The following is an 18,131-nucleotide window of genomic DNA, read 5'->3' on the forward strand; positions in this document are numbered from 1 at the left end:
CCCCAGAGAAACAGGCTGCTTGCAAGTGTCGAGGAGAGCTTCTCAGGTGCCCAGTGTGTCCCATTTCTCTCCCTTCTCAGCTCCCATACTGGAGTAACTTATGCTGGCTGCTGACAAGGGTAGGTGGCTCTGCTGACAAAAGCAGCCTTTTCCCTTTGGAAGGTTGGATTCTAGTGTCCCAGGGCCTGCCTGCCAAACCCTGAAGTTTCCCTGCTTCTAGCCTCCGCAGGTACGCTTGCGTAGGGAACGAGCACTTTCCCCCGAGAAACCGGGTCCCTGCCACGGTGGAGGAGAGATAATCCCGCAGACCCCTTTCAGCCTGGGAAAGCGCAAGGCCACCCTGAGCCTCCGGGTAGTGTCTAAGTTTCCACCGGGCAAGCTCTGGGTGCCTCGCTTTCCATGAAGTCTCCATCGTTGTTGTGCTTCAGTGGAACGAGAGGATAGTTTTTAGGACTCCAAGCACTCTGGCCTCAGCACCGTTTCCCTTGAAAGGAAACGGAACCCCTCCACTTCTCCTCTCTGCCTGCTGAGCAACAAGCAGCCGTGTAGGCTTTCAACACACGTCTTGGCATGCAGAGCCCAGGCGGCACACTGCTCTCTCTCTTCTTGGAAACCTAGGTTGCCGCAGCTTGCCCCAGATCACGGAGACAGTCCGAGCTGGTCTCATGTGCTGGGCAACTTGGACTCAGTGAGGACAAGGGCCCTACCTGCACTGAGACAAACACTCTGCTCAGCGTTCCTTCCGGGAGCTCACACCTTCCGTCTCGCTATGTTAAGCAGAACGTCGATGTGAGATCCAAGCTGAGCAAAGGGCACAATTGCTCACTTTACACTGCTAGGTGCCCTGAAGAGGCACTGACAACTAGGCATCGCTCAGGCAAGCCCTCCGTCAGGAATGTTGCCACACTTCGACGCCTGCACAGTCAAAGATACTTAGCGACGTTCCTAGGATTTCGCCATGCTCTCCCTCGGCAGTTCCACTACTGCAGGGACTCATGTTTGCTGTGAACTAGGATAGGTGGCCCTGCTTCGAAAAGCAGTCTTTTCCCCTTTGGATATCTGCATTCTTGTAGCCTCCGAGCTGTTTCTGAAACCCTAGGAAGGCCCAGCTTCTACTCACTGCAGGCACACCCGGGGAGGAAACGAGTATGTTCCCCCAGAGAAACAGGCTGCTTGCAGGTGTCGAGGGGAGCTTCTCAGGTACCCAGTGTGTCCCATTTTTCTCCCTTCGTAGCTCCCATACTGCAGGTACTTATGCTGGGTGCTGACAAGGGTAGGTGGCTCTGCTGACAAAAGCAGCCTATTCCCTTTGGAAGGTTGGATTCTAGTGTCCCAGGGCCTGCCTGCCAAACCCTGAAGTTGCCCTGCTTCTAGCCTCCGCAGGTACGCTTGCGTAGGAAACGAGCACTTTCCCCCGAGAAACCGGGTTCCTGACACGCTAGAGGAGAGATAATCCCGCAGACCCCTTTCAGCCTGGGAAAGTGCAAGGCCACCCTGAGCCTCAGGGTAGTGTCTAAGTTTCCACCGGGTAAGCTCTGCGTGCCTCGCTTTCCATGAGGTCTCCATCGTTGTTGTGCTTCAGGGGAACGAGAGGATAGCTTTTAGGACTCCAAGCAATCTGGCCTTCGCACCGTTTCCCTTGAAAGGAAACGGAGCCCCTCCACTTCTCCTCTCTGCCTGCTGAGCAACAGGCAGCCGTGTAAGCCTTCAACACACGTCTTGGCATGCAGAGCCCAGGTGGCACACTGCTCTCTCTCTTCTTGGAAACCTAGGTTGCCGCAGCTTGCCCCAGATCACGGAGACAGTCCGAGCTGGTCTCATGTGCTGGGCAACTTGGACTCAGTGAGGACAAGGGCCCTACTTGCAGTGAGACAAACACTCTGCTCAGCGTTCCTTCCGGGAGTTCACACCTGCCGGCTCACTAGGTTAAGCTGGACGTCGATGTGAGATCCAAGCTGAGTAAAGAGCACAATTGCTCACTTTACACTGCTAGGCGCCCGGAAGAGGCACTGACAACTAGGCATCGCTCAGGCAAGCCCTCCGTCAGGAATCTTGCCACACTTCGACGGCTGCACAGTCAAAGATACTTAGCGAAGTTCCTAGGATTTCGCCATGCTCTCCCTCGGCAGTTCCACTACTGCAGGGACTCATGTTTGCTGTGAACTAGGATAGGTGGCCCTGCTTCGAAAAGCAGTCTTTTCCCCTTTGGATATCTGCATTCTTGTAGCCTCGAAGCTGTTTGTGAAAACCTAGGAAGGCCCAGCTTCTACTCACTGCAGGCACGCCCGGGGAGGAAACGAGTATGTTCTCCCAGAGAAACAGGCTGCTTGCAGGTGTCGAGGGGAGCTTCTCAGGTACCCAGTGTGTCCCATTTCTCGCCCTTCATAGCTCCCATACTGCAGGTACTTATGCTGGCTGCTGACAAGGGTAGGTGGCTCTGCTGACAAAAGCAGCCTATTCCCTTTGGAAGGTTGGATTCTAGTGTCCCAGGGCCTGCCTGCCAAACCCTGAAGTTGCCCTGCTTCTAGCCTCCGCAGGTACGCTTGCGTAGGAAACGAGCACTTTCCCCCGAGCAACCGGGTTCCTGCCACGCTGGAGGAGAGATAATCCCGCAGACCTCGTTCAGCCTGGGAAAGCGCAAGGCCACCCTGAGCCTCAGGGTAGTGTCTAAGTTTCCACCGGGCAAGCTCTGCGTGCCTCGCTTTTCATCAGGTCTCCACCGTTGTTGTGTTTCAGTGGAACGAGAGGATAGCTTTCAGGACTCCAAGCACTCTGGCCACCGCACCGTTTCCCTTGAAAGAAAACGAGGCCCTCCACGTCTCCTCTCTGCCTCCTGAGCAACAAGCAGCCGTGTAGGCCCTCAAAACATGTCTTGGCATGCAGAGTCCAGGCAACACACTGCTCTCTCTCTTCTTGGAAACCTAGGTTGCCGCAGCTTGCCCCAGCTCACGAAGACAGTCCGAGCTGGTCTCATATGCTGGGCAACTTGGACTCTGTGAGGACAAGGGCCCTACCTGCAGTGAGACAAACACTCTGCTCAGTGTTCCTTCCGGGAGCTCACACCTGCCGGCTCGCTAGGTTAAGCAGGACGTCGATGGGAGATCCAAACTGAGCAAAAAGCACAATTCCTCACTTTACACTGCTAGGCCCCTGAAGAGGCACTGCCAACCAGGCCTTGCTCAGGTCAGCCCTCTGTCAGGGATCTTGCCACACTTCGAGGCCTGCACAGTAAAGGTACTTAAGGAAGTTCCCAGGTTTTAGCCATGCTCTCCCTCAGCAGCTCCACTAGCGTAGGGACTCATGTTTGCTGTGAAGTAGGATAGGTGGATCTGCTTCGAAAAGCAGTCTTTTCCCCTTTGGATATCTAGATTCTTGTAGACTCGTAGCTGTTTGTGAAACCCTGGGAAGGCCCAGCTTCTACCTACTGCAGGCACAACCGGGGAGGAAACGAGTATGTTCTCCCAGAGAAACAGGCTGCTTGCAAGTGTCGAGGAGAGCTTCTCAGGTGCCCAGTGTGTCCCATTTCTCTCCCTTCGCAGCTCCCATACTGCAATAACTTATGCTGCGTGCTGACCAATGTAGGTGGCTCTTCTGACAAAAGCAGCCATTTCCCTTTGGAAGGTTGGATTCTAGTGTCCCAGGGCCTGCCTGCCAAACCCTGAAGTTGCCCTGCTGCTAGCCTCCGCAGGTACGCTTGCGTAGGAAACGAGCACTTTCCCCCGAGCAACCGGGTTCCTGCCACGCTGGAGGAGAGATCATCCCGCAGACCTCGTTCAGCCTGGGAAAGCGCAAGGCCACCCTGAGCCTCAGGGAAGTGTCTAAGTTTCCACCGGGCAAGCTCTGCGTGCCTCACTTTCCATGAGGTCTCCACCGTTGTTGTGCTCCAGTGGAACGAGAGGATAGCTTTCAGGACTCCAAGCACTCTGGCCAACGCACCGTTTCCCTTGAAAGAAAACGGAGCCCCTCCACGTCCCCTCTGTGCCTCCTGAGCAACATGCAGCCGTGTAGGCCCTTCAAAACACGTCTTGGCATGCAGAGCCCAGGCGGCACACTGCTCTCTCTCTTCTTGGAAACCTAGGTTGCCGCAGCTTGCCCCAGCTCACGAAGACACTCCGAGCTGGTCTCATATCCAGGGCAACTTGGACTCAGTGAGGACAAGGGCCCTACCTGCAGTGAGACAAACACTCTGCTCAGCGTTCCTTCCGGGAGCTCACACCTGCCGGCTCGCTAGGTTAAGCAGGACGTCGATGGGAGATCCAAACTGAGCAAAGAGCACAATTCCTCACTTTACACTGCTAGGCCCCTGAAGAGGCACTGCCAACCAGGCCTTGCTCAGGTCAGCCCTCTGTCAAGGATCTTGCGACACTTCGAGGCCTGCACAGTAAAGGTACTTAAGGAAGTTCCCAGGGTTTCGCCATGCTCTCCCTCAGCAGCTCCACTAGCGCAGGAACTCATGTTTGCTGTGAACTAGGATAGGTGGATCTGCTTCGAAAAGCAGTCTTTTCCCCTTTGGATATCTAGATTCTTGTAGACTCGGAGCTGTTTGTGAAACCCTAGGAAGGCCCAGCTTCTACTCACTGCAGGCACACCCGAGGAGGAAACGAGTATGTTCCCCCAGAGAAACAGGCTGCTTGCAAGTGTCGAGGAGAGCTTCTCAGGTGCCCAGTGTGTCCTATTTCTCTCCCTTCTCAGCTCCCATACTGGAGTAAATTATGCTGGCTGCTGACAAGGGTAGGTGGCTCTGCTGACAAAAGCAGCCTTTTCCCTTTGGAAGGTTGGATTCTAGTGTCCCAGGGCCTGCCTGCCAAACCCTGAAGTTTCCCTGCTTCTAGCCTCCGCAGGTACGCTTGCGTAGGGAACGAGCACTTTCCCCCGAGAAACCGGGTTCCTGCCACGGTGGAGGAGAGATAATCCCGCAGACCCCTTTCAGCCTGGGAAAGCGCAGGGCCACCCTGAGCCTCAGGGTAGTGTCTAAGTTTCCACCGGGCAAGCTCTGGGTGCCTCGCTTTCCATGAAGTCTCCATCGTTGTTGTGCTTCAGTGGAACGAGAGGATAGCTTTTAGGACTCCAAGCACTCTGGCCTCCGCACCCTTTCCCTTGAAAGAAAACGAGGCCGTCCATGTCTCCACTCTGCCTGCTGAGCAACAAGCAGCCGTGTAACCTTCAACACACGTCTTGGCATGCAGAGCCCAGGCGGCACACTGCTCTCTCTCTTCTTGGAAACCTAGGTTGCCGCAGCTTGCCCCAGATCACGGAGACAGTCCGAGCTGGTCTCATGTGCTGGGCAACTTGGACTCAGTGAGGACAAGGGCCCTACCTGCAGTGAGACAAACACTCTGCTCAGCGTTCCTTCCGGGAGCTCACACCTGCCGGCTCAATAGGTTAAGCTGGACGTCGATGTGAGATCCAAGCTGAGCAAAGAGCACAATTGCTCACTTTACACTGCTAGGTGCCCTGAAGAGGCACTGACAACTAGGCATCGCTCAGTTCAGCCTTCCGTCAGGAATCTTGCCACACTTCGACGCCTGCACAGTCAAAGATACTTAGCGAAGTTCCTAGGATTTCGCCATGCTCTCCCTCGGCAGTTCCACTACTGCAGGGACTCATGTTTGCTGTGAACTAGGATAGGTGGCCCTGCTTCGAAAAGCAGTCTTTTCCCCTTTGGATATCTGCATTCTTGTAGCCTCGAAGCTGTTTGTGAAAACCTAGGAAGGCCCAGCTTCTACTCACTGCAGGCACGCCCGGGGAGGAAACGAGTATGTTCCCCCAGAGAAACAGGCTGCTTGCAGGTGTCGAGGGGAGCTTCTCATGTACCCAGTGTGTCCCATTTCTCGCCCTTCGTAGCTCCCATACTGCAGGTACTTATGCTGTCTGCTGACAAGGGTAGGTGGCTCTGCTGACAAAAGCAGCCTATTCCCTTTGGAAGGTTGGATTCTAGTGTCCCCGGGCCTGCCTGCCAAACCCTGAAGTTGCCCTGCTTCTAGCCTCCGCAGGTACGCTTGCGTAGGAAACGAGCACTTTCCCCCGAGCAACCGGGTTCCTGCCACGCTGGAGGAGAGATAATCCCGCAGACCTCGTTCAGCCTGGGAAAGCGCAAGGCCACCCTGAGCCTCAGGGTAGTGTCTAAGTTTCCACTGGGCAAGTTCTGCGTGCCTCGCTTTTCATCAGGTCTCCACCGTTGTTGTGTTTCAGTGGAACGAGAGGATAGCTTTCAGGACTCCAAGCACTCTGGCCACCGCACCGTTTCCCTTGAAAGAAAACGAGGCCCTCCACGTCTCCTCTTTGCCTCCTGAGCAACAAGCATCCGTGTAGGCCCTCAAAACATGTCTTGGCATGCAGAGCCCAGGCAACACACTGCTCTCTCTCTTCTTGGAAACCTAGGTTGCCGCAGCTTGCCCCAGCTCACGAAGACAGTCCGAGCTGGTCTCATATGCTGGGCAACTTGGACTCTGTGAGGACAAGGGCCCTACCTGCAGTGAGACAAACACTCTGCTCAGTGTTCCTTCCGGGAGCTCACACCTGCCGGCTCGCTAGGTTAAGCAGGACGTCGATGGGAGATCCAAACTGAGCAAAAAGCACAATTCCTCACTTTACACTGCTAGGCCCCTGAAGAGGCACTGCCAACCAGGCCTTGCTCAGGTCAGCCCTCCGTCAGGGATCTTGCCACACTTCGAGGCCTGCACAGTAAAGGTACTTAAGGAAGTTCCCAGGTTTTAGCCATGCTCTCCCTCAGCAGCTCCACTAGCGTAGGGACTCATGTTTGCTGTGAAGTAGGATAGGTGGATCTGCTTCGAAAAGCAGTCTTTTCCCCTTTGGATATCTAGATTCTTGTAGACTCGGAGCTGTTTGTGAAACCCTAGGAAGGCCCAGCTTCTACTTACTGCAGGCACAGCCGGGGAGGAAACGAATATGTTCTCCCAGAGAAACAGGCTGCTTGCAAGTGTCGAGGAGAGCTTCTCAGGTGCCCATTGTGTCCCATTTCTCTCCCTTCGCAGCTCCCATACTGCAATAACTTATGCTGCGTGCTGACCAATGTAGGTGGCTCTTCTGACAAAAGCAGCCATTTCCCTTTGGAAGGTTGGATTCTAGTGTCCCAGGGCCTGCCTGCCAAACCCTGAAGTTGCCCTGCTGCTAGCCTCCGCAGGTACGCTTGCGTAGGAAACGAGCACTTTCCCCCGAGCAACCGGGTTCCTGCCACGCTGGAGGAGAGATCACCCGCAGACCTCGTTCAGCCTGGGAAAGCGCAAGGCCACCCTGAGCCTCAGGGTAGTGTCTAAGTTTCCACCGGGCAAGCTCTGCGTGCCTCACTTTCCATGAGGTCTCCACCGTTGTTGTGCTCCAGTGGAACGAGAGGATAGCTTTCAGGACTCCAAGCACTCTGGCCAACGCACCGTTTCCCTTGAAAGAAAACGGAGCCCCTCCACGTCCCCTCTGTGCCTCTTGAGCAACATGCAGCCGTGTAGGCCCTTCAAAACACGTCTTGGCATGCAGAGCCCAGGCGGCACACTGCTCTCTCTCTTCTTGGAAACCTAGGTTGCCGCAGCTTGCCCCAGCTCACGAAGACAGTCCGAGCTGGTCTCATATGCTGGGCAACTTGGACTCTGTGAGCACAAGGGCCCTACCTGCAGTGAGACAAACACTCTGCTCAGTGTTCCTTCCGGGAGCTCACACCTGCCGGCTCGCTAGGTTAAGCAGGACGTCGATGGGAGATCCAAACTGAGCAAAAAGCACAATTCCTCACTTTACACTGCTATGCCCCTGAAGAGGCACTGCCAACCAGGCCTTGCTCAGGTCAGCCCTCCGTCAGGGATCTTGCCACACTTCGAGGCCTGCACAGTAAAGGTACTTAAGGAAGTTCCCAGGGTTTCGCCATGCTCTCCCTAAGCAGCTCCACTACCGCAGGGACTCATGTTTGCTGTGAACTAGGATAGGTGGATCTGCTTCGAAAAGCAGTCTTTTTCCCTTTGGATATCTAGATTCTTGTAGACTCGGAGCTGTTTGTGAAACCCTAGGAAGGCCCAGCTTCTACTCACTGCAGGCACACCCGAGGAGGAAACGAGTATGTTCCCCCATAGAAACAGGCTGCTTGCAAGTGTCGAGGAGAGCTTCTCAGGTGCCCAGTGTGTCCCAATTCTCTCCCTTCGCAGCTGCCATACTGGAGTAACTTATGCTGGCTGCTGACAAGGGTAGGTGGCTCTGCTGACAAAAGCAGGCTTTTCCCTTTGGAAGGTTGGATTCTAGTGTCCCAGGGCCTGCCTGCCAAACCCTGAGGTTGCCGTGCTTCTAGCCTCCGCAGGTACGCTTGCGTAGGAAACGAGCACTTTCCCCCGAGCAACCGGGTTCCTGCCACGCTGGAGGAGAGATCATGCCGCAGACCCCTTTCAGCCTGGGAAAGCGCAAGGCCACCCTGAGCCTCAGGGTAGTGTCTAAGTTTCCACCGGGCAAGCTCTGCGTGCCTCGCTTTCCATGAGGTCTCCATCGTTGTTGTGCTTCAGTGGAACGAGAGGATAGCTTTTAGGACTCCAAGCACTCTGGCCTCCGCACCCTTTCCCTTGAAAGAAAACGAGGCCGTCCACGTCTCCACTCTGCCTCCTGAGCAACAAGCAGCCGTGTAACCTTCAACACACGTCTTGGGATGCAGAGCCCAGGCGGCACACTGCTCTCTCTCTTCTTGGAAACCTAGGTTGCCGCAGCTTGCCCCAGATCACGGAGACAGTCCGAGCTGGTCTCATGTGCTGGGCAACTTGGACTCAGTGAGGACAAGGGCCCTACCTGCAGTGAGACAAACACTCTGATCAGCGTTCCTTCCGGGAGTTCACACCTGCCGGCTCACTAGGTTAAGCTGGACGTCGATGTGAGATCCAAGCTGAGTAAAGAGCACAATTGCTCACTTTACACTGCTAGGCGCCCGGAAGAGGCACTGACAACTAGGCATCGCTCAGGCAAGCCCTCCGTCAGGAATCTTGCCACACTTCGACGGCTGCACAGTCAAAGATACTTAGCGAAGTTCCTAGGATTTCGCCATGCTCTCCCTCGGCAGTTCCACTACTGCAGGGACTCATGTTTGCTGTGAACTAGGATAGGTGGCCCTGCTTCGAAAAGCAGTCTTTTCCCCTTTGGATATCTGCATTCTTGTAGCCTCGAAGCTGTTTGTGAAAACCTAGGAAGGCCCAGCTTCTACTCACTGCAGGCACGCCCGGGGAGGAAACGAGTATGTTCCCCCAGAGAAACAGGCTGCTTGCAGGTGTCGAGGGGAGCTTCTCAGGTACCCAGTGTGTCCCATTTCTCGCCCTTCATAGCTCCCATACTGCAGGTACTTATGCTGGCTGCTGACAAGGGTAGGTGGCTCTGCTGACAAAAGCAGCCTATTCCCTTTGGAAGGTTGGATTCTAGTGTCCCAGGGCCTGCCTGCCAAACCCTGAAGTTGCCCTGCTTCTAGCCTCCGCAGGTACGCTTGCGTAGGAAACGAGCACTTTCCCCCTAGCAACCGGGTTCCTGCCACGCTGGAGGAGAGATAATCCCGCAGACCTCGTTCAGCCTGGGAAAGCGCAAGGCCACCCTGAGCCTCAGGGTAGTGTCTAAGTTTCCACCGGGCAAGCTCTGCGTGCCTCGCTTTTCATCAGGTCTCCACCGTTGTTGTGTTTCAGTGGAACGAGAGGATAGCTTTCAGGACTCCAAGCACTCTGGCCACCGCACCGTTTCCCTTGAAAGAAAACGAGGCCCTCCACGTCTCCTCTCTGCCTCCTGAGCAACAAGCAGCCGTGTAGGCCCTCAAAACATGTCTTGGCATGCAGAGTCCAGGCAACACACTGCTCTCTCTCTTCTTGGAAACCTAGGTTGCCGCAGCTTGCCCCAGCTCACGAAGACAGTCCGAGCTGGTCTCATATGCTGGGCAACTTGGACTCTGTGAGGACAAGGGCCCTACCTGCAGTGAGACAAACACTCTGCTCAGTGTTCCTTCCGGGAGCTCACACCTGCCGGCTCGCTAGGTTAAGCAGGACGTCGATGGGAGATCCAAACTGAGCAAAAAGCACAATTCCTCACTTTACACTGCTAGGCCCCTGAAGAGGCACTGCCAACCAGGCCTTGCTCAGGTCAGCCCTCTGTCAGGGATCTTGCCACACTTCGAGGCCTGCACAGTAAAGGTACTTAAGGAAGTTCCCAGGTTTTAGCCATGCTCTCCCTCAGCAGCTCCACTAGCGTAGGGACTCATGTTTGCTGTGAAGTAGGATAGGTGGATCTGCTTCGAAAAGCAGTCTTTTCCCCTTTGGATATCTAGATTCTTGTAGACTCGTAGCTGTTTGTGAAACCCTGGGAAGGCCCAGCTTCTACCTACTGCAGGCACAACCGGGGAGGAAACGAGTATGTTCTCCCAGAGAAACAGGCTGCTTGCAAGTGTCGAGGAGAGCTTCTCAGGTGCCCAGTGTGTCCCATTTCTCTCCCTTCGCAGCTCCCATACTGCAATAACTTATGCTGCGTGCTGACCAATGTAGGTGGCTCTTCTGACAAAAGCAGCCATTTCCCTTTGGAAGGTTGGATTCTAGTGTCCCAGGGCCTGCCTGCCAAACCCTGAAGTTGCCCTGCTGCTAGCCTCCGCAGGTACGCTTGCGTAGGAAACGAGCACTTTCCCCCGAGCAACCGGGTTCCTGCCACGCTGGAGGAGAGATCATCCCGCAGACCTCGTTCAGCCTGGGAAAGCGCAAGGCCACCCTGAGCCTCAGGGAAGTGTCTAAGTTTCCACCGGGCAAGCTCTGCGTGCCTCACTTTCCATGAGGTCTCCACCGTTGTTGTGCTCCAGTGGAACGAGAGGATAGCTTTCAGGACTCCAAGCACTCTGGCCAACGCACCGTTTCCCTTGAAAGAAAACGGAGCCCCTCCACGTCCCCTCTGTGCCTCCTGAGCAACATGCAGCCGTGTAGGCCCTTCAAAACACGTCTTGGCATGCAGAGCCCAGGCGGCACACTGCTCTCTCTCTTCTTGGAAACCTAGGTTGCCGCAGCTTGCCCCAGCTCACGAAGACACTCCGAGCTGGTCTCATATCCAGGGCAACTTGGACTCAGTGAGGACAAGGGCCCTACCTGCAGTGAGACAAACACTCTGCTCAGCGTTCCTTCCGGGAGCTCACACCTGCCGGCTCGCTAGGTTAAGCAGGACGTCGATGGGAGATCCAAACTGAGCAAAGAGCACAATTCCTCACTTTACACTGCTAGGCCCCTGAAGAGGCACTGCCAACCAGGCCTTGCTCAGGTCAGCCCTCTGTCAAGGATCTTGCGACACTTCGAGGCCTGCACAGTAAAGGTACTTAAGGAAGTTCCCAGGGTTTCGCCATGCTCTCCCTCAGCAGCTCCACTAGCGCAGGGACTCATGTTTGCTGTGAACTAGGATAGGTGGATCTGCTTCGAAAAGCAGTCTTTTCCCCTTTGGATATCTAGATTCTTGTAGACTCGGAGCTGTTTGTGAAACCCTAGGAAGGCCCAGCTTCTACTCACTGCAGGCACACCCGAGGAGGAAACGAGTATGTTCCCCCAGAGAAACAGGCTGCTTGCAAGTGTCGAGGAGAGCTTCTCAGGTGCCCAGTGTGTCCCATTTCTCTCCCTTCTCAGCTCCCATACTGGAGTAACTTATGCTGGCTGCTGACAAGGGTAGGTGGCTCTGCTGACAAAAGCAGCCTTTTCCCTTTGGAAGGTTGGATTCTAGTGTCCCAGGGCCTGCCTGCCAAACCCTGAAGTTTCCCTGCTTCTAGCCTCCGCAGGTACGCTTGCGTAGGGAACGAGCACTTTCCCCCGAGAAACCGGGTTCCTGCCACGGTGGAGGAGAGATAATCCCGCAGACCCCTTTCAGCCTGGGAAAGCGCAGGGCCACCCTGAGCCTCAGGGTAGTGTCTAAGTTTCCACCGGGCAAGCTCTGGGTGCCTCGCTTTCCATGAAGTCTCCATCGTTGTTGTGTTTCAGTGGAACGAGAGGATAGCTTTTAGGACTCCAAGCACTCTGGCCTCCGCACCCTTTCCCTTGAAAGAAAACGAGGCCGTCCATGTCTCCACTCTGCCTGCTGAGCAACAAGCAGCCGTGTAACCTTCAACACACGTCTTGGCATGCAGAGCCCAGGCGGCACACTGCTCTCTCTCTTCTTGGAAACCTAGGTTGCCGCAGCTTGCCCCAGATCACGGAGACAGTCCGAGCTGGTCTCATGTGCTGGGCAACTTGGACTCAGTGAGGACAAGGGCCCTACCTGCAGTGAGACAAACACTCTGCTCAGCGTTCCTTCCGGGAGCTCACACCTGCCGGCTCAATAGGTTAAGCTGGACGTCGATGTGAGATCCAAGCTGAGCAAAGAGCACAATTGCTCACTTTACACTGCTAGGTGCCCTGAAGAGGCACTGACAACTAGGCATCGCTCAGTTCAGCCTTCCGTCAGGAATCTTGCCACACTTCGACGCCTGCACAGTCAAAGATACTTAGCGAAGTTCCTAGGATTTCGCCATGCTCTCCCTCGGCAGTTCCACTACTGCAGGGACTCATGTTTGCTGTGAACTAGGATAGGTGGCCCTGCTTCGAAAAGCAGTCTTTTCCCCTTTGGATATCTGCATTCTTGTAGCCTCGAAGCTGTTTGTGAAAACCTAGGAAGGCCCAGCTTCTACTCACTGCAGGCACGCCCGGGGAGGAAACGAGTATGTTCCCCCAGAGAAACAGGCTGCTTGCAGGTGTCGAGGGGAGCTTCTCATGTACCCAGTGTGTCCCATTTCTCGCCCTTCGTAGCTCCCATACTGCAGGTACTTATGCTGTCTGCTGACAAGGGTAGGTGGCTCTGCTGACAAAAGCAGCCTATTCCCTTTGGAAGGTTGGATTCTAGTGTCCCCGGGCCTGCCTGCCAAACCCTGAAGTTGCCCTGCTTCTAGCCTCCGCAGGTACGCTTGCGTAGGAAACGAGCACTTTCCCCCGAGCAACCGGGTTCCTGCCACGCTGGAGGAGAGATAATCCCGCAGACCTCGTTCAGCCTGGGAAAGCGCAAGGCCACCCTGAGCCTCAGGGTAGTGTCTAAGTTTCCACTGGGCAAGTTCTGCGTGCCTCGCTTTTCATCAGGTCTCCACCGTTGTTGTGTTTCAGTGGAACGAGAGGATAGCTTTCAGGACTCCAAGCACTCTGGCCACCGCACCGTTTCCCTTGAAAGAAAACGAGGCCCTCCACGTCTCCTCTTTGCCTCCTGAGCAACAAGCATCCGTGTAGGCCCTCAAAACATGTCTTGGCATGCAGAGCCCAGGCAACACACTGCTCTCTCTCTTCTTGGAAACCTAGGTTGCCGCAGCTTGCCCCAGCTCACGAAGACAGTCCGAGCTGGTCTCATATGCTGGGCAACTTGGACTCTGTGAGGACAAGGGCCCTACCTGCAGTGAGACAAACACTCTGCTCAGTGTTCCTTCCGGGAGCTCACACCTGCCGGCTCGCTAGGTTAAGCAGGACGTCGATGGGAGATCCAAACTGAGCAAAAAGCACAATTCCTCACTTTACACTGCTAGGCCCCTGAAGAGGCACTGCCAACCAGGCCTTGCTCAGGTCAGCCCTCCGTCAGGGATCTTGCCACACTTCGAGGCCTGCACAGTAAAGGTACTTAAGGAAGTTCCCAGGTTTTAGCCATGCTCTCCCTCAGCAGCTCCACTAGCGTAGGGACTCATGTTTGCTGTGAAGTAGGATAGGTGGATCTGCTTCGAAAAGCAGTCTTTTCCCCTTTGGATATCTAGATTCTTGTAGACTCGGAGCTGTTTGTGAAACCCTAGGAAGGCCCAGCTTCTACTTACTGCAGGCACAGCCGGGGAGGAAACGAATATGTTCTCCCAGAGAAACAGGCTGCTTGCAAGTGTCGAGGAGAGCTTCTCAGGTGCCCATTGTGTCCCATTTCTCTCCCTTCGCAGCTCCCATACTGCAATAACTTATGCTGCGTGCTGACCAATGTAGGTGGCTCTTCTGACAAAAGCAGCCATTTCCCTTTGGAAGGTTGGATTCTAGTGTCCCAGGGCCTGCCTGCCAAACCCTGAAGTTGCCCTGCTGCTAGCCTCCGCAGGTACGCTTGCGTAGGAAACGAGCACTTTCCCCCGAGCAACCGGGTTCCTGCCACGCTGGAGGAGAGATCACCCGCAGACCTCGTTCAGCCTGGGAAAGCGCAAGGCCACCCTGAGTCTCAGGGTAGTGTCTAAGTTTCCACCGGGCAAGCTCTGCGTGCCTCACTTTCCATGAGGTCTCCACCGTTGTTGTGCTCCAGTGGAACGAGATTATAGCTTTCAGGACTCCAAGCACTCTGGCCAACGCACCGTTTCCCTTGAAAGAAAACGGAGCCCCTCCACGTCCCCTCTGTGCCTCTTGAGCAACATGCAGCCGTGTAGGCCCTTCAAAACACGTCTTGGCATGCAGAGCCCAGGCGGCACACTGCTCTCTCTCTTCTTGGAAACCTAGGTTGCCGCAGCTTGCCCCAGCTCACGAAGACAGTCCGAGCTGGTCTCATATGCTGGGCAACTTGGACTCTGTGAGCACAAGGGCCCTACCTGCAGTGAGACAAACACTCTGCTCAGTGTTCCTTCCGGGAGCTCACACCTGCCGGCTCGCTAGGTTAAGCAGGACGTCGATGGGAGATCCAAACTGAGCAAAAAGCACAATTCCTCACTTTACACTGCTATGCCCCTGAAGAGGCACTGCCAACCAGGCCTTGCTCAGGTCAGCCCTCCGTCAGGGATCTTGCCACACTTCGAGGCCTGCACAGTAAAGGTACTTAAGGAAGTTCCCAGGTTTTAGCCATGCTCTCCCTCAGCAGCTCCACTACGTAGGGACTCATGTTTGCTGTTAAGTAGGATAGGTGGATCTGCTTCGAAAAGCAGTCTTTTCCCCTTGGGATATCTAGATTCTTGTAGACTCGTAGCTGTTTGTGAAACCCTAGGAAGGCCCAGCTTCTACTCACTGCAGGCACAACCGGGGAGGAAACGAGTATGTTCTCCCAGAGAAACAGGCTGCTTGCAAGTGTCGAGGAGAGCTTCTCAGGTGCCCAGTGTGTCCCATTTCTCTCCCTTCGCAGCTCCCATACTGCAATAACTTATGCTGCGTGCTGACCAATGTAGGTGGCTCTTCTGACAAAAGCAGCCATTTCCCTTTGGAAGGTTGGATTCTAGTGTCCCAGGGCCTGCCTGCCAAACCCTGAAGTTGCCCTGCTGCTAGCCTCCGCAGGTACGCTTGCGTAGGAAACGAGCACTTTCCCCCGAGCAACCGGGTTCCTGCCACGCTGGAGGAGAGATCATCCCGCAGACCTCGTTCAGCCTGGGAAAGCGCAAGGCCACCCTGAGCCTCAGGGTAGTGTCTAAGTTTCCACCGGGCAAGCTCTGCGTGCCTCACTTTCCATGAGGTCTCCACTGTTGTTGTGCTCCAGTGGAACGAGAGGATAGCTTTCAGGACTCCAAGCACTCTGGCCAACGCACCGTTTCCCTTGAAAGAAAACGGAGCCCCTCAACGTCCCCTCTGTGCCTCCTGAGCAACATGCAGCCGTGTAGGCCCTTCAAAACACGTCTTGGCATGCAGAGCCCAGGCGGCACACTGCTCTCTCTCTTCTTGGAAACCTAGGTTGCCGCAGCTTGCCCCAGCTCACGAAGACAGTCCGAGCTGGTCTCATATCCATGGCAACTTGGACTCAGTGAGGACAAGGGCCGTACCTGCAGTGAGACAAACACTCTGCTCAGAGTTCCTTCCGGGAGCTCACACCTGCCGGTCGCTAGGTTAAGCAGGACTTCGATGGGAGATCCAAACTTAGCAAAGAGCCCAATACCTCACTTTACACTGCTAGGCCCCTGAAGAGGCACTGCCAACCAGGACTTGCTCAGGTCAGCCCTCCGTCAAGGATCTTGCCACACTTCGAGGCCTGCACAGTAAAGGTACTTAAGGAAGTTCCCAGGGTTTCGCCATGCTCTCCCTCAGCAGCTCCACTAGCGCAGGGACTCATGTTTGCTGTGAACTAGGATAGGTGGATCTGCTTCGAAAAGCAGTCTTTTCCCCTTTGGATATCTAGATTCTTGTAGACTCGGAGCTGTTTGTGAAATCCTAGGAAGGCCCAACTTCTACTCACTGCAGGCACACCCGAGGAGGAAACGAGTATGTTCCCCCAGAGAAACAGGCTGCTTGCAAGTGTCGAGGAGAGCTTCTCAGGTGCCCAGTGTGTCCCATTTCTCTCCCTTCTCAGCTCCCATACTGGAGTAACTTATGCTGGCTGCTGACAAGGGTAGGTGGCTCTGCTGACAAAAGCAGCCTTTTCCCTTTGGAAGATTGGATTCTAGTGTCCCAGGGCCTGCCTGCCAAACCCTGAAGTTTCCCTGCTTCTAGCCTCCGCAGGTACGCTTGCGTAGGGAACGAGCACTTTCCCCCGAGAAACCGGGTCCCTGCCACGGTGGAGGAGAGATAATCCCGCAGACCCCTTTCAGCCTGGGAAAGCGCAAGGCCACCCTGAGCCTCAGGGTAGTGTCTAAGTTTCCACCGGGCAAGCTCTGGGTGCCTCGCTTTCCATGAAGTCTCCATCGTTGTTGTGCTTCAGTGGAACGAGAGGATACTTTTTAGGACTCCAAGCACTCTGGCCTCCGCACCGTTTCCCTTGAAAGGAAACGGAACCCCTCCACTTCTCCTCTCTGCCTGCTGAGCAACAAGCAGCCGTGTAGGCTTTCAACACACGTCTTGGCATGCAGAGCCCAGGCGGCACACTGCTCTCTCTGTTCTTGGAAACCTAGGTTGCCGCAGCTTGCCCCAGATCACGGAGACAGTCCGAGCTGGTCTCATGTGCTGGGCAACTTGGACTCAGTGAGGACAAGGGCCCTACCTGCACTGAGACAAACACTCTGCTCAGCGTTCCTTCCGGGAGCTCACACCTGCCGTCTCGCTATGTTAAGCAGAACGTCGATGTGAGATCCAAGCTGAGCAAAGAGCACAATTGCTCACTTTACACTGCTAGGTGCCCTGAAGAGGCACTGACAACTAGGCATCGCTCAGGCAAGCCCTCCGTCAGGAATCTTGCCACACTTCGACGCCTGCACAGTCAAAGATACTTAGCGAAGTTCCTAGGATTTCGCCATGCTCTCCCTCGGCAGTTCCACTACTGCAGGGACTCATGTTTGCTGTGAACTAGGATAGGTGGCCCTGCTTCGAAAAGCAGTCTTTTCCCCTTTGGATATCTGCATTCTTGTAGCCTCCGAGCTGTTTCTGAAACCCTAGGAAGGCCCAGCTTCTACTCACTGCAGGCACACCCGGGGAGGAAACGAGTATGTTCCCCCAGAGAAACAGGCTGCTTGCAGGTGTCGAGGGGAGCTTCTCAGGTACCCAGTGTGTCCCATTTTTCTCCCTTCGTAGCTCCCATACTGCAGGTACTTATGCTGGGTGCTGACAAGGGTAGGTGGCTCTGCTGACAAAAGCAGCCTATTCCCTTTGGAAGGTTGGATTCTAGTGTCCCAGGGCCTGCCTGCCAAACCCTGAAGTTGCCCTGCTTCTAGCCTCCGCAGGTACGCTTGCGTAGGAAACGAGCACTTTCCCCCGAGAAACCGGGTTCCTGACACGCTAGAGGAGAGATAATCCCGCAGACCCCTTTCAGCCTGGGAAAGCGCAAGGCCAACCTGAGCCTCAGGGTAGTGTCTAAGTTTCCACCGGGTAAGCTCTGCGTGCCTCGCTTTCCATGAGGTCTCCATCGTTGTTGTGCTTCAGTGGAACGAGAGGATAGCTTTTAGGACTCCAAGCAATCTGGCCTCCGCACCGTTTCCCTTGAAAGGAAACGGAGCCCCTCCACTTCTCCTCTCTGCCTGCTGAGCAACAGGCAGCCGTGTAAGCCTTCAACACACGTCTTGGCATGCAGAGCCCAGGTGGCACACTGCTCTCTCTCTTCTTGGAAACCTAGGTTGCCGCAGCTTGCCCCAGATCACGGAGACAGTCCGAGCTGGTCTCATGTGCTGGGGAACTTGGACTCAGTGAGGACAAGGGCCCTACCTGCAGTGAGACAAACACTCTGCTCAGCGTTCCTTCCGGGAGCTCACACCTGCCGGCTCGCTAGGTTAAGCAGGACGTCGATGGGAGATCCAAACTGAGCAAAAAGCACAATTCCGCACTTTACACTGCTAGGCCCCTGAA

This window comes from Eschrichtius robustus, chromosome 13 (assembly GCF_028021215.1).
Source record: "Eschrichtius robustus isolate mEscRob2 chromosome 13, mEscRob2.pri, whole genome shotgun sequence".
Taxonomy (NCBI): domain Eukaryota; kingdom Metazoa; phylum Chordata; class Mammalia; order Artiodactyla; family Eschrichtiidae; genus Eschrichtius; species Eschrichtius robustus.